The sequence below is a fragment of the Cucurbita pepo genome, chromosome 2 (assembly GCF_057944985.1).
Source record: "Cucurbita pepo subsp. pepo isolate OVF chromosome 2, ASM5794498v1, whole genome shotgun sequence".
Taxonomy (NCBI): Eukaryota; Viridiplantae; Streptophyta; class Magnoliopsida; order Cucurbitales; family Cucurbitaceae; genus Cucurbita; species Cucurbita pepo.
The window spans coordinates 9,142,104-9,159,070 of NC_141799.1; positions in this window are offsets into that span (position 1 = coordinate 9,142,104).

The window sequence follows — 16,967 nt, forward strand, 5'->3', positions numbered from 1 at the left end:
TTTGATTCTTTTTTATGAAACTTACGTGTGAAGTAGGCAACACCATCTTCATCAACGGCTTCCTTATTGTCGGAGTCAACTTCCAATGTGATGGATTTTAGGGCTATATTTTTTTTTTATTATTATTCTTTTTCCATGTGCTCCGTAGATTTCATGTGTGATGAGATAATCAACAAGTTCATCTAGAGGAAGCTCATTCTTTGCCTCTTGAATTTTTTATTCCTCTACCATGTGCTCCTTTATGGTAATCTCATGTGTCATGAGAGAACCAACAAGTTCATCCGAAGTAAGCTTTGTGAGATCCTTTGCCTCTTGAATTGTCGTGACTGCTTCCTAACTTTTAGGTAGAGACCTAAGAATTTTCCTTATATTTTCGTGAGTAGAATATATTTTTCAAAGCATCATTTAAAATATTAGTAAATCTATGTTATTTCAAGATTTTTCAACTTTTAGGTATAGATTCATTTGCATTTATTTTAAATAGTTCATAATTATGAACTAACATGTTAATCAAATTGATTTGTTCCCTCGTGAGTTACTACAAGAGTTCTCCAAATTTCATATACTAGGACACATAGATACTCTATTAAATTCATCATTACTTAAAGGCACAATAAAGACCATTTATAGTACTAGTATTAAAAGAACATTTTTTTTTCATATCATGCTCATCAAATTCATCTTTTATTTTAAGTTCCTCAATATTATTAACCATTTTTGTTGGAATGTAAGGGCCTCTACTAACATTTAACCGTAATTGATAATCAACCGATTGCAAATAAATTTTCATTCTAGCTTTCTAATAAGTATAATTTGTTTCGTCAAAATAAAGAGACCTAGAAATTGATTGTCTTGACAAAAAACCGTTATTAGCATATGCTCTAAATTTATATAAAAAATCTATAAGAACAACCTACTTTGATACCAATTGTTGGAAAATATGGCAACACTAGAAGGTGAATAGGGTTGTAACCATAAAAGTATTTAAACGTGGTTATTTATTTATTTTTTAATTATGAAACTTTTTTATTATTTATTTATTTATTTAATTATAAAACTATGTAGAAATAAGTAGAATATGATAATTAATAAAAATAAATAAAAATAAAAAAAATAAAAAAAAAATAAAAAAAAAAGAAGAAAGAAAGTTAAAGTCAAATAAAAAAAATTTAGTTTTTAATTATGAAATTTTTTTATTATTTATTTATTTTTTTAATTATGAAACCATGTAGATATAAGTAGAAATAGGATAATTAATTTTAAAAAAAAAAAGTTAAAGTCAAATCAAAAAAATTTAGAACATGCCATAAATAACAATTTCCAAATATAAATTTGTTAATAACTAAGTATAGATTTGTTAGGATCAAAACGTTAATTAATTAATTTGAGATTAAGGTAAAAAAAAATGAAAAGACAGTCCATCTAAGCCGGACTTATTTTGATGGAACACATTATACTGATTGGAAATCTAGAATAAAAATTTATTTGCAATTGGTTGATTATCATTAGGTTAAATGTTAGTAAAGACGCTTACGTACCAATAAAAATGGTTAATAATATTGAGAAACTTAAAATAGAGATGAATTTGACCATGATATGAAAAGGTGTTCTTTTAATGTTAGTGCTATAAATTGCCTTTATTGTACCCGATGGATATTGATGGATATAATAGAACATGTGTTTTTGCCCTATAAAATTTGGAAAATTCATAAAAAAAAAAAAAAAAAAAAAAAAAAAAAAAATAATAATAATAATAATAATAATAATAATAATAATAATAATAATAATAATAATAATAATAATAATAATAATAATAATGTTAGTTTCACATGAAATTTGGAAAACTCATTTAAAGTTCATAATTATTAACTATTTAAAATGGATGCAATCCATGGTAAGAAATAATGGATACGATAGCATATGAAAAGCGATATTATAGACTTTTCATAGCGTTTTTTGTACATCGTGACAACCCATGTTATTAAAAGTCTAAGATTTTTATAGTCTTTTTTTATAGCTATAGTATACATTATAATATAGTATAAAACTATAGGTTATATACATTGTTATAAAAACATTTTATAGCATTTTATTAAAGCTATAGTAGGTTGAATATAGCTAAAATATTATGCTGTTTTTTAATTTATTATAACATTTTTTTAAGCAATAATATAGTATTCATAGTTTAATATTATGCTATACAATGTTACATTCCTCGTTTATTATTTAATTATCATTTCATTAATTATATTTTGATTAAAAAAAATTACCGAAACTATAATTTTCATTCATAATTGAAACTTCATCTATTTACATTATAAAATGAGAATTCAATAATGAACCTTCATCTATTTACATTACAAAAAGATCTCACAAATCTTCTTTTGAATGAACTTGTTGGTTCATGACACATGAGATACCATGAAGGAGCACATCCACACAGCTTTATTTGGATGAACTTGTGTCATGACACATGAGATTACCATGAAGGAGCACATGGAGAGGAATCTAAAAAGAAAATTTATAATTTAAAGTCTATCACATTGAAAGTTGACTCCAACGAAGAAGTCGTTGGTGAAGATGATGTTGCCTAATTCACATGTTATAAAAATTTCATCAAAGGGAAGAAACAATTTAAGAAACATTCCACCAACCAAAAAGAATCAAATAAAAAATGATGAGATAATAGGCTATGAATATAAAAAGTGAGTTAAAGAATGGATTGTTCTCTCCTCAAATCATATAAGAAATGCAAAAAGAGATAATTGTTTTTCTGTTTCTTTATTATTGCTGTGATATTATGTGGTTGATGAACGGAGAATGCAGATGAGAGATTAGTGGAGATAACTATTTTTATTTATTTATTATTATTATTTGAGCAATTACATATTGCTTCCACTTACCTCGATTCATTGTTGCTTCTACTATCGTCTTTCTCCTTTCTCTTCAAAATTTGCTTCCACCGTTCTTCTTTTCATTCTGATTGTTCGTTGTCTGTGAAAAAATTTTGCTCCTCAAAATCAAAATATAAATTGATAATAAGGGTAGGAATGAAAGTGAGATTATAATTATCAAAATAAAAATATTAAAATGAAGATGAGAGTAAAAATGAGAGTGAAATTATATATTACCATCATCTCTTTTATTAAATGCAATTGTAATATTTTTTTTAAGAATATTATATTTCTCTCTAATAGCTTGATTCTCTATTTTGTCGTAAACAATATTTTCCCTCCAAAATTTGAGCATATATTTAAGATATGATGTCATATCATAATTTATTTTTAAAAAAAAATTTAAAAAGTAATTTTAAGATATTTGTAAAAGAATATACTTAAGATATTTGTAAAAGAGTAATTTAAAGAACAATATATTTAATGTTACTAAAATTATTATTTATTTCATTATTATTATTTTTTTTATTTTTTTTATTTTTATGTAACAATAAAATGAAGATTTAAAATAAAAATATACCCACCTACTAAATTTCGACCCTCTTTAAAAAAAATTAAAATAAATAATAAATATATTAAAATATCATCTTCCCTATTTTTGAAAAAACGATGGAATGATATATATATAGATATATATTTAAATATTATTTTAGAAATAGAGGATAATAATCTTGTTTTAATATCTTATATTATGGTAACGTAGAGAATTAATCTTTTTAAATACTATTTCCGTAATCTCAAATAAATTTTTTAATTAATTATTATTTTATTATTATTTTTATTTTGACCCGACACCAAATCAAAAGTTCAAACTTTCATTATTTTACAATTAAGTATTTGAAAGTTAAGCAATCAAATAAATACAATAAAGTTAAAATTTTAATTTATTAATGTCGATTATAAAAAAATACTCTTTTAACTTTAAAGTTGATTACGTTCGACTTTGAACTTAGTTGATTATTTTACTTTTTATTTTTCTTGGATTCATACCAATATATATACATATATATTTGTTTAATTGAATTAATTTAGACAAATAAATTTGGAAATTGTTGTATTTAATTTTAATTTATTGTTGTTAATTATTTTATTCTTAATTTAATGTTATGTACCTTAAATTATCCCCAAATCAATTGTTTTATATGTGTAGTAAATTTTAATAATTTTATTATTAAAATAATAAAAAAATTATATATATGATTATTATCATTACACTAAATATTTAATTAATTTTTATTAATTATAATTATAATTTAAATCAATTAATTCTATTTTAAAATTATCATAGTTTAATTAGTTTTAATAAATAAATAATTAATTATAAACAATAAAAGAGTAATTAGTTAAAAATCAATTTTTTATAATCGGAATAATACAACTCATCAATGATACTTTAAATATTACTAATTAATATTTCCTTTATTTAATAAATATAATTTTTCAAAATGTTTATAAAACTCATGCTTCTAATCAGGACGTTGTCTAACAAAAGTTCAAGAGATATCCATTTTCAAACTAAATATCCATTAATAAATAATAATAAATAATATATAAAACTAGGTCTAAATTGATTAAAAAAATAATATTAGCTTACATATAAATGGGTTATACAATTTTACTACTAAATTGAAAACGATACCATCAAAACTTATATTATTAGCAAGTGCACTTAGACGTCCCAATTATATTAGCACGAACTTAATACCGGTAATTAGATTTCTACATACTTAAAGTCGTTACTAATGTGGAGCAGTTTGACAAGTTTTTTTTAAATCTAAATTATGGTTTGTGGTGGAGAAAGTAGTTGCAGTAGCGAAAGTAGCCATGAAAGTAGGTGAGCTTCAATGTTGTAAAATACATAGTGATCCATCTTTGTATTCTTCTGGCTAAGAATGTACATGAATAGTCTACCAAATTGTTGTGGAGCAATTATATGGTTCTTCGGTATATCGAAATTCAATCTCTTGTTCTCATAAATGAATCGAGGAAAGAAAGGGTTCTATATTACTAATATGATTTAATTGAGATCTCTAAAATTAAAACTCTCGAACTCATCCCTATTTTTTCCCCTTCTCATAGTTGACTATAAGTACTAAAACTCTCGAACTCATCCCTATTTTTTTCCCTTCTCATATCCCTTCTCATAGTTGACTATAAGTCCTAATTGGAGTATGTTCAATTGATTCACATCGAATTAAAGACAATCATATCGTTTTTACTCTGAAACGACCTTAAAACAAACTCAAAACCCAAGAATGTATACTTCACTCAACACCAACTTAACCCTTATGTCTTACTTGTAAAATCTGTATCCAGGGCGAAAAACATCTAGCTTCAACACCAACTCATCTATCGTTTTTTTTTTTCTCTATCCTAATTCTTCATCATCTATGAGACAATTTTTATTTTCTCAAACGGAAAACATAAATTTTTATTTTCTCAAAACCTACAAAAGTCTGTAATCATCCTACCTCAATTTTTTTTTTTATTTAAAAAAATTAGAATTTATCATTGAAAATTAAAATAGAGAATTTGATTGAGAAGATTAGTCTCTAAAAAAAATATAAAAAAAATATAAAAAAAAAATATATAACCCTTCCCTAAATCAATCTATTTTCTCATCCTCGGAACAATAATTTTAAAATATTTGTAAAAAAATTAAAGATAGATAATAAAATATTAGATTTTTTTAAATATAATTTAGTTATTTAATTATTATTATTATTACATTCTAATATATATAATTAATTTTTATTAATTATAAATGTAATTTAAACCAATTATTTATATTTTCAAATTATGGGTTAGTTTTAATAAATAATTAATTAATTATAAATAATTAAAAAGTAATTGGTTAAAAACTAATCTTTTATAAACTAAATAATCCAATTAATTAGTGTACTTGTAATATTGCTAATTAATTAATAAATACTTTTAGTAAATAAATATAACAACCGGTAAAAGAAAGTAAAATTCCCTCAATCACAAACTCCAACAAACCCTCCCTCCTCATCTTTATCAGTCAAAATCACAATAAAACAAAGAAATATGAAAGGGAAGAAAAAAAAAAAATTAGGCATTAAAGAACAAGGATACACAAGAATGGATGAATGTTGGATGACTTTGTTTGTGCTGTAAATTGATTAGAGCATACAACATAAAATAGGTAGATATTAGATGTTTTGGGAACGTCTTATATCAGAGATTTCAACAAGTAATTTGGCATTCTTGAGTTGATACTCATGTTTAGCGGTGAGCATGTCTTCCCAATCCTTTCTGAGGGTTTGCAAGAGGTTAGGCGGTATGCAACTCATATCCATCTTTAAATGTTTAAAGTACATTCTAAACATTTTCCCATACCATTTATGAACTGCTTCACTCTTCCACATCTTTTTTGATTTCTTTGACTCCTTCTTTGTGTCCCAACTCCGTGTTTCCTCTTCTTCTCTTCCACGTTTTGAGGAATCCGATGCCAATTTTGTTCTTTCATCGTCCTCTTTAACTTCTGACCCCATTTTCTTCTCCCCACACCAAACAACATGGTATGATTATATACTAAAATTATTTTAACTTTCCATATCAACATTACCCTACAATTCCTTATATAAACCCTTTTCATTACGGTATAATTCATTCCGGTTAAGAATCAGAAACATTACAAAAAAATATTTTACTAATCAAATCTGGAGAATAAGTTCAAAACCCTAATTGATTAGGGCTATATAAAATATATTCCAATACTCTTCTCAAGTTGGAGAGTGTAAGTCAATAACACCCAACTTCTCTAATAATATCCAACTTGTCTTTATTAGTGTAGATCAATAACACCCAACTTATCTTTACGAGGGTAGGTAAATAATTGCGAGTGTAGGTCAATAATGCCCAACTTGTCTTTACCGGTGTAGGTCAATAACACCAAACTTGTTTTTTAGAGGGGAAGACCGTTTTTTTTTTTTTTCTATTTTTGGGTTTAAATTCTGATTTTCATTAATGTCAGAGAGTTTAAATAGAATACAAACTATAAACTAAATAAAAAAAGAATAAAGAGAATATTCTAGTAACCAAATCCGAAAAAGAAGTTAAAATATATCAAATATACAAATAACCAAATCGTGAGAATAAGTGAAAAAATCCTAACGAATTACGGCTGTATAAAATATATTCCAATAATTCCATATCCATATAATAATAATCTATTGCATTCCTTGTCTGTGCACGACGATAATGAAGGTTAAAAATCTTAAGATTATATTGATTCATGCCTCTTTTCCTTGTCTCCATCAATCCACAACCATCCCTCTAAACAACGCGCAACTCGGAATTGGTATCATTCTAACCCTTTTGTCTTTGGTTTTTTTTTTTCTTCATCACTGAATATTTACGTTTATTTGTATCCATGAATTTGATTGAATCATATGATTAGGCATACAAGTTTGTTAAATATCGAGTCCCATGGGAAGAACACAGCACCAAAGTATGAAACACAATAGTTATGAAGCCCCCACATGTGTGGAGTTGAATAAGATACTAGGGAAACAATATTCATTAGGATGGAGCAAAAGGGATGAAGTAATTGTTCTTGAGAAGCTATGTGAATTTGAAGGGCAACATAAGAGTGCTAATTACTACACATCCCAATTCTATAACTCTGTCCACAAGAAGCTAAGTGTTGATCTCTCACAGAATCAATTGTGTTACATGATATATTGTCTACGAAAACAATATTTAGAAAATGAAAAGAATTCGGATCGTGATGATCTCAAAGTTGTGGAATTATCAGCCAAATTATGGGAAGTTGATACCAAAACAAAGGTAGTGAGTGATGATTATTATTTGGAGCACTTGAAAGTTTATGTTGTTCAAGTTCTAGGGATTGGCGCAGATTGCTTGACGAGTTGTGTTGTTGAGAAAATTAAGGAAGATTGGAAAGAGTTTCGATTGGTTGAAGATGAGTTTCGATCGATACAGGCAAGGTTTAATTTGCAACTTTGTGAGTTGGCCGGTGACATGCATAGCACACAACTTGAAGTTGGGCACATCTTTAGAAGGAAAAACTTTCCCTCCCTCAGCCTGTAATATCTCACATTGGGTGGATAGGAGAACGAAACACCCTTTATAAAAATGTGGAAACCTTTCCTTAGGAGACATTTAGTCCAAAAAGAACAATATCTACTACGTATTTTGGCTTAAACTTCTTGTTTTTTTCTTGTTTTTTCAATGCTACAATTTATCTTCCATATTATGCACTAATCTTATCACCCTCAAACTATATTGAGTCGGTAAGCTTTCAATTTCATCTCAAACATATTATAAAATTTCACATTTTAATATTGCTAGGGGTTAAATTGAAAGGTAAGGAAAGATATAAAGTAAAATCCAATACGAAATAAAATAAACTTAAATATGAAGTCTCCCCTACCACACAAGTAAAAAAAAAAAAAAAATTGCATACCCTTGCTTCGCTTAAACATAGTTGGAATGTGAAGGTACATAAAAATAATATATGTTATTATAATTTATTAGAGGCACATAAAAATACTTTTTCAATAATATATGTTATATATGTAATTGGACGAAATTAAAATTGTTTTTTTTTTCCACTTATTTAACATAAAATAAATACATTTCATTCTTAATTAAGTTTATGATAATTATTACATAAATTAATGAATAAGTGATTAAGTACGGAGATTTTTTTTTAATTTTTTTAATATACTTTCCTTGTTCCTATTATTTGAACCAGCATGTTTTTTAGGGAAAAAAAAAAAGGAAAGAAAAGGAAAAAGTGTGTGCCAAAATATTTTCCTTTTAAGACTTAAAAGGGCGATACTCATTAAAATTAATTGATTTTTTTGTCAAAATATTTTCCAATTGTGTTTGGGTGGAATTATGGGAAGATTTTAAATGATTTGTATTTTTTATTCCCATAACTGAAAAATTCCAAAGGGGCTAATGGTGGAAAGGTGAAGCATATAAATGAAGCACTTCATGATGTTCCTCGTAGACTCCGATTCCAATGGAAGAATTAGGGAACATTGAAGACCTAGTGGTTGCTGATTCCTATGACTCACAAGAAGAACAAGAATGTTATTTCATAATTCGCAATAATACAGCTACTTCCTCACTCTCTCTTCCCTCTCACCCGCCTCAAGCAACAACTCTACCACCCTCCTCGGACCAGAATTCTTACAAGACCGCCGAACAAGAACAAGAACAAGAACAAGAACAAGAACCTGAACAAGAACTAGAAGAACCAGAAGAACCAGAAGAAGAAGCGTGTTGTTTCAAGTTCTATGAGGAGTGGTTTCATGAGTTTGTTAGTAAACATGGGCTCGACATGAAGCATTTGGATGTGAATCACTCGTTAGTGCAAGAATTAGAGAAATTATGGGTGAAAAGACAAGTGGCTGCTGCTCAAATGCGTTCCAAGGAGGCTGAAATTGATATCAACTTAATCAACACCAGATATGCTATTTGCAAACAATGGCTTTCTTCCTTATAACTCATCTTCTTACAAACTCATGGGTCCAATATTCTTGGTCTATTCCATTTGTTCTGTTGAACTAAGTTGTATCGAAATGGTGAAAGATGTTGAGAAATATTTTGAAATAATGGAAGAATATTATTAAAATTTTCAAAGTATTTGTGGTATTTCAACCAAAGAAAGGACTTCAAATAGAAAATAGAAACTCCCTTACGTGGGAAAGACAAGAACCTATATAAAAATAGAGAAAGGATTAAAATAGTATTATTTTTTATACTTTTTTTTTTTTTTTAAATATAGTAACTACCATAAATATTTTGAAAATTGAACAAAATAAAATAAAATTCTAAGTTCAAAAGTTGAGAATCAAAGAAAAAATATTATGTATTCGATTAAAAATTAAAAATTATTTGGATTTTAAATATATAAGAATAAAAATAAAAAGAAGATTCAAGTAAAACATTATTAATTAAATATATTAAAATATCAAATATATATTTTTAATAATTATTGAAAAGGATTCAATTATTATTAAAAACATATAATTGATCATACATGTGAAATAATAACCATAAACACACCATGTTAGCTAGATAATGGTCTACTTAGGTCACGTCTCCTCTGCATCACTAAGTTTATAAAAACAATACAAAGGTACCCAAGGTGAATGTAACCACTCTAAATTTCTCTACTAGCCTAAAGCTGCTATTATATATTTAATGTAGAACTTACTTTATTGGTCTACTCATCAATTCAACTTTAATTTCATATCTCATCTATTAACTTGGGAATAAACAAATATAAAGAAATTAAGAAAAGAAAATACAAAATAAAAAGCCCTACACTAACCTATAAACTATTAATAGAAGTACAATTTAACCTATACTACCCTATACTACAAATGGGTTAGATTTAAACTAACCTATATTTATTCAATGGAAAATACTAACTAAACTTTCACTAACCTATATTAAAGGAAATGCAAATCTATCTCATGCATGTGTCATGGTCTTAGGGTTACGGTGCCTCCGTCAGCCTTATATGGCGCCTTGCCTTTATCTGAAAAATGTAGTAGCACGAGACTTGAGTATTTTAAAAATAATTAGTAAGCGACCCCCTATCGGAGTTATGATGCAAGAACATGCAAATGCAATGATAAGACATATCATAACAGTCTATTTTCTTACGGTACTGTCTTAACGGGTAGCTTGGATGTGTAATTCATTTCCTACACATGACCCACACGTGCGAGTATGGACCCACCAATCGGTTTGCACACCTTGGACCCCCTTTCCAGTATCATTTTATTCTTATAGTACTATTTCTCATATCAATTATCATAATATTCATGCATCCACAAAAGTTATATTTCATGCTATTTATCGTTTTTCATGTCATCCATATCATGTTATACATGCAATTCACAAGACAAAACGTAACGTTTTCATGCTTTTAAACATAACAACTCATATCGTGCATATCCTACGGTAAGTATTATAATAGTCACTTAATGAAATTTGAACATATCATAATACGTAACATCATAAATCATATCAATTCATCCGAAGATAGCATAGCATTCATATCGCATTACATTTACGTATTAATTCATAGTGGTCTAAACATACAATTTATGACACATGCTAACCACAGGCACGTGCCAACATACAACATACATTTTATAACCTAACGACAGTAGGGCCACTTGCTTCGCAGGCCTTAGCCAGCGCACTCCCTGATTAATTTAATGTAGGTTCTCGCTCCTCGAAAGCGTCCTACGTTATCGCCGGTCGTCGATTCTTATTGGATCGTTCATCGCTTTTGTTAGTACTTCACAATAATAATCATAAATTCAACTTGAAATTGTGAAATACGACATTAAAATGACCTTATTTACCTTAATTGAGATCGAAAATAGGTATGGGAGGGTCAGAACGATGCATAATGGTCCAAAAATAGATTCCCGAGCTGAGAAGTCGCGTCAAAGCTAAGGAGCCAAGCTGGAGTCGAAGTCAAGTCGTTTAAGCCGATTGAACTGAAGGGATTTTTGCGTCGGCTGGTGACATGTGGCATAACATGAAGCTATCGCATGTGCAAGGCGATTTTGGGTCGAGGCACGTGTAAGGATCAGGCTAACTCAATGACTCCAAAGAGACGGGTAAATTTTTTGCAAGATAAATCAAATCAAATTTAAAACATAACATACATTATATTTATATTATATCAAAATAAAATTTATACAAAGTATTTAAAACACAACACAACAAACACAAAATAAGGAACGACACAAAATATTTTAAAACAAAAAGGGTTGAAGAACGAAGGTGAGGTTTGTCTAAGGCACCGGCCCCAGAGTCTGCTCCCGACCTCGACCAGCTTCTTATTACCTCAAAAAAAATAGAAAATAAGGAATGAGCACAAAGATTCAGTAAGCAGTCTACTTGTAGGCTCTTAATCGTGTCCTTGATATGCTAGGGTACCACACTCTTTCTTTTCTTGTTTTTGTTCTGTTTCTTAATTCGTCCTCCAAGACACTCCCCTTAGGATTTACGGTACTAGTCATAAACCTGTCAACCTTTGTCCGAGGCTTCATGCGTTCCAAGCGATATAATCTAATACTTACACTCAAGGTTTCATGCGTTCCAAGCAGCATAGTCTAAGTCATGAGCATGATGTATCGTGGGAGGTCTTAGGAATTTCTTGATTATTGGCTAAGGCAACTTACTCTTTTCTTGTTCCATTGTGGCCCTAGATTACTCCCCCTGATAGACCGTAAAGGTCACATGATCGATGTATGTATGAACATGGCATAGACCATAAAGGTCACATAATCAATGTATGCATGAACATAGCATAGACCATAAAGGTCACATAATCAATGTATGCATGAACATAGCATAGACCATAAAGTTCACGTGATCGATGTATGCATGAACATGGCATAAACCATAAAGGTCACGTGATCGATGCATGCATGATCCTGTCATCCAGCAAATCTTTTGGTACCCATATCGTGGTGCAGGGCATCTCATCTAGGTGAGGAAAACATGAGGTCAAACATGACATCCTACAAAGAAAACATGGTGTTGGGCATCCCACCTAGAAGAGAAAACATGGGCCTCTGAAAGCACCGAGTGGTGGGAGGTCATGGGTCACAATTGGACATGCTTAGAGTATTACCTAGCATTCTTGAGTTTCTGAGTCTGAGAGCTTTGGTCCCTTCTCCTTGAGTGGTACTTAGCATTTTTCTTGTCTTGGTAGTTGTAGAGCTTGTTCAGCATTGTTCTTGGTTCTCAATCTGGTAAGTTTCTAAGGTTCATAATTTCTTGAGGCATAAGTTATAACATGCATTTGTAATCATATGAACCCATCATAATAACTAGCATGAGTTATTTTAGAAGATCATAGATTCATAATGGATTCCTCAGAGGGTTGTAGAAGGGTATTGAATCTTGAGGTGTTTCTTTTAGGCGTTTCTTAAGTTCTATCTTGGTTTAGGTTCCAAACTTGCTCCTATCAACTTGAAATATTGAACTTATCCTCATGTCATTTAGAATAGGCCTAATAGAAAATAGTTGGTAATTAGGAGCATGTCTAGACCTTGAGCTAGGATATGACTACTTGTTTCGTTTTCAAGAACTAAATCTTAGAGGTTGTCATGTCATGCATCGTATTTTAGCCCTAAGAAATCTTCCAAAGTAACCCTTAATTTTCTCACCATGAGTGCATAGGTCGTCATAATCGTGGCATCCTGCTGCCAAATTGTGATACAGGGCATCTCATTTAGGTAAGGGAAATAATAAGCTCATCATGGCATCATGCTTATGGTACATATAGCAGGGCATCCCACCTAAAGAGGAATAAGGGCCTCATGGTACAATTTGTGATGAGAGATAATGGTTACTTCGGGTATAGATCCTAGCAACTTGTTAAGCATGATATTTGCATTAACCTAGGTGTTTTCTTGGATTCTTGGTGATCCTAGGTTTTATGCATAATATCTTGGGTCAAGCTTGGAACTTAAAAGTTTTTCTTAGGAATTGCCCAACTTGATCTTGTACATGTAGAATCTTATTAGCGACCAAGGGTACATGTGGAGAATCTCTTATTTCATGGATACCTCGTTAGTCATCCTAGGAGGTAAAGTCGTATGGATCGTGATGTATGTTTTTCCTCATATCTTGGTTTTGCTATCTAACGCTTTACAATGACTCCCAAACTTCATTACCTTATTAAACCTCCTGAGATAAGGATTCATACAACATTTTATAATATTTGGAGGTAATTTAGGGCTTAACCCATAGGTAGTCTTCCTTAGGGGCATTATGGTCATTTTACCCTTAATTCTTGGTTTTGCTACTTAATAGGTTCCAATGGCTTTAAAACTTCAATAAATCATCAAAAATCATAAACTAAGATCTACTATAGAGTTTCATAACATTTAGAAGTCATCTAGGTCATGAACCGTAGGTAGATATCCTTAGGGGCATTATGGTCAGTTTACACAATTTCTTGGTTTACCTACTTATCCTTATCTAATGACCACCAAATTTTATATATGACCTTAACATGCTATAATATGCTCAGCATTAAAATTTCATAGGCAAAAAAGTTCATTTAGTAGGTCATTTTAACGTTACTTAAATCTCAAGCAATTTGATCGGTTCAGGGCCTTAGCTCACGGTTCTTTGAGTTTTTCTTTCATATATCCTTAATTCATACTTTTTTCTTTTAGGGTTTATATGAAAATTCAAGTGGTTCCTACAAGTATTTCTTAACAAAAGTCCAAGTTGGTTAATTACCTCGTCGTCGACGTTCGGGACCTTCGTTCTTGAGCTTTCGGTATCCGAATTACTTCAAATTTCCTTTCATAGACTCATTATTGTGTCTAGCTTTAGAACCATAAAATTTTTCATAAGAACCGGTCTAGAAGGGAGTTAAAATTGAGAAAAATCAAGGAAATATTAGAATTTGGGTTGACATGGCCGGTTCAACTAAACTGGCCACGTCATCGTCTTCTTCCTCTAGATAGGGAGAAGAAGCTCACGTCCATTTGGTCCGCCATCTGAAACTCGCCTTCCACTGCTCCGATCACACCGTTTCTCCCCTCGATTTCTTCATGAAACTTAAGATTGTGCTTCAAGGAAGAGCTAGGGATTGATTTTATACCTTCTCGTGGATCGTAGCCTAAAACAGAAGATTTCTTATTGGGTAGTTGATTCTAAGGGTTTTGAAGGCCCGATTTTTTCATAAATCTCTTTCATATCCTTTTCTCAAGATAAATGGATTGATCTGGAGGAACTTCTTTGAGTGTGGGACCTTAATTTCCAAAAATCGTTCTCAATCTGCAACACACCCAAAACGCAAGATTTTCGATCTCTTGGGTAGCTTGTTCTACGATGTTTCAGCTCTCGATTCCTTCATCAAAGTTACTCAACTGCTTCCTCTGAAGCTAATGGAATCCTCAATTTGAAGGAAAAGGGACCGCAAATAGGGATCGCAAAGTTATTTCTTTTCGTGGTTTTCTATAGAAACGTTCCTTGGAGGTGTAGAAACGGATTGAGAGCATTCTTGCTCGATGAATTATTGTGTATCATCCTATTAGATTTTCAAGTTTTTATTGTGTATCATCATATTAGATTTTCAAGTTTTTCTTGAAGCTCTTTAATGGTGGATGGGATTGGGGGAATGGTGTCTAGGCACTTTCAGTACTCTATTCCTTCATAGAACTTGTGGGTAATCTTGTTTACAAACTGTAAGAAAAGTTTGAAGGAAAATGGTGGAGAACGGCTCTCGAATTCGGAAGAAATTTGAGAGTAGGAAACCCAAAATCTAAACGCTTATAGCTTACGATTGGGAGCTCAACCTTGCTTGATTCTTGTTCCATATTGTTGCCCCAACTTCACACTTTACAGGAGGAGCTTAAACCGACATTGAGAGCTCCAGAATTGTCGTAATTTGAAGGTTGAACTTTTTGGATAATCCGTCGAAAATATCAGCTCCTATTAGAGCCTTTCCGACCTTGGTTTTGAATACTAGCTATTGGATGTGATGATCTATGCGTGTTCTGGATCATATCCAATTTTGGAGATCTAATGGCTGAGATTTGAGTTGAGAAGGATTTTGTCCAGATGGTCACCGTAGATACTCTAATTCTGATGAGAGTGGCATTTATGTATTTATCTATTCTTTCAGGGGTATTTTAGTAATTTACCACTTTTCGAATATTTTATTATTATTTTTTCTTGAAAAATCTATAATTTTTTTTTAAAATCCTTCATTTCTTGTTGGTCATTTTTCTTTCTTGAGTATCTTAAATATTTTTCTAGACAAGGAATTAAAAATCTAGAAAGATTCTTGATAATTAGAAAAATGACCTTTTTGCCCTTTTCACTTACTCTTTCCTTTCCAATCTTTTTCCAAAGGCCTTTTAACTCCTTAAGATTACTTGTTAGGGTATAGGAGTGGCTTGCTTAAGTCCCTTGTCCATGCTTAAACCTTTAATTTCTTCCCTTTTGATCGGTTGGGTCTTACATGGGCAGCTTATTCTTGCTAGAACTAATTCCCTTCATTTTTGGGTGTTACAGCACGGTCGCATGTAGGCGCTTAGGTCGATCGTAGGTTAGTTCTAGGTTCGGTCGCGGGCTAACTGTGTATGGTGAACCGGGCCGAGAGTTTGATTGGGTCGAGAGAATTGGTTGCAAGTAGACCAAGTGTTACAGCACGGGTCGCATGTAGGCGCTCAGGTCGATCGCAGGTTAGGTTCTAGGTTTAGTCGCGAGCTGATTGTGTGTGGTGAATCGGGCTGAGAGTTCGGTTGGGCAGAGAGAATTGGCTACAAGTGGATCGGGTTGGAGGGTGTGCCGCGGGTGGGGCTGGCCGTGTAGGTTGCCGAAAGCAGGTCGCGGGTTCTCGAGTTGCAGTCGCGGGTCGTGGGCGTTGGGCTGCAAGAATCGGACTGGGCCAAGGATTGGTTGGCCCGTGAATGGTTTGGGTTGGTGGCAAATAGCGTCGGCGGGGATGGGTCATGGTTTCAGGTCGACCCGAATTCCACGGACTTCGTCTTCTCTACTCGTTTCCTGCAATTTTCACTGGCAGTTTTCCTCTCCCTTTCGTAATGCCATTCCAACGCCCGTTTTCCCTCTTTTTCTGTTGGTTCCGTGTCTTCTCTCCTCCTTCTTCCCTTTTCTTGTGTCGATTTGGTTTGTAGATGCCTGAAATTCCCGGATCTAGGAAGGTCCAAAAACTCGAAACTTTTCCTTCCTTTTCTGATGGTGCACAACGTGTATGGGGTGCCAAAACTCGTCCTTGACATTTGTACAGACCTCGACCATTCTTTTCGTGGTAAAACAGGATGGTTTCGACGTCCATTTCGTGTGGTTTTTCTTCACTAGATTCTCGTCCACTTTTCTCTCTCACGTGTTTTCTCAATTTTTCTTATTTTGTAGGTCATCGCAAGGTGTGGGTGAAGACCGAGGGTGGGAGAGGGAGCTCTGGTGATTCGTGGAAAGTGGCAGGGTGTGTCGTGG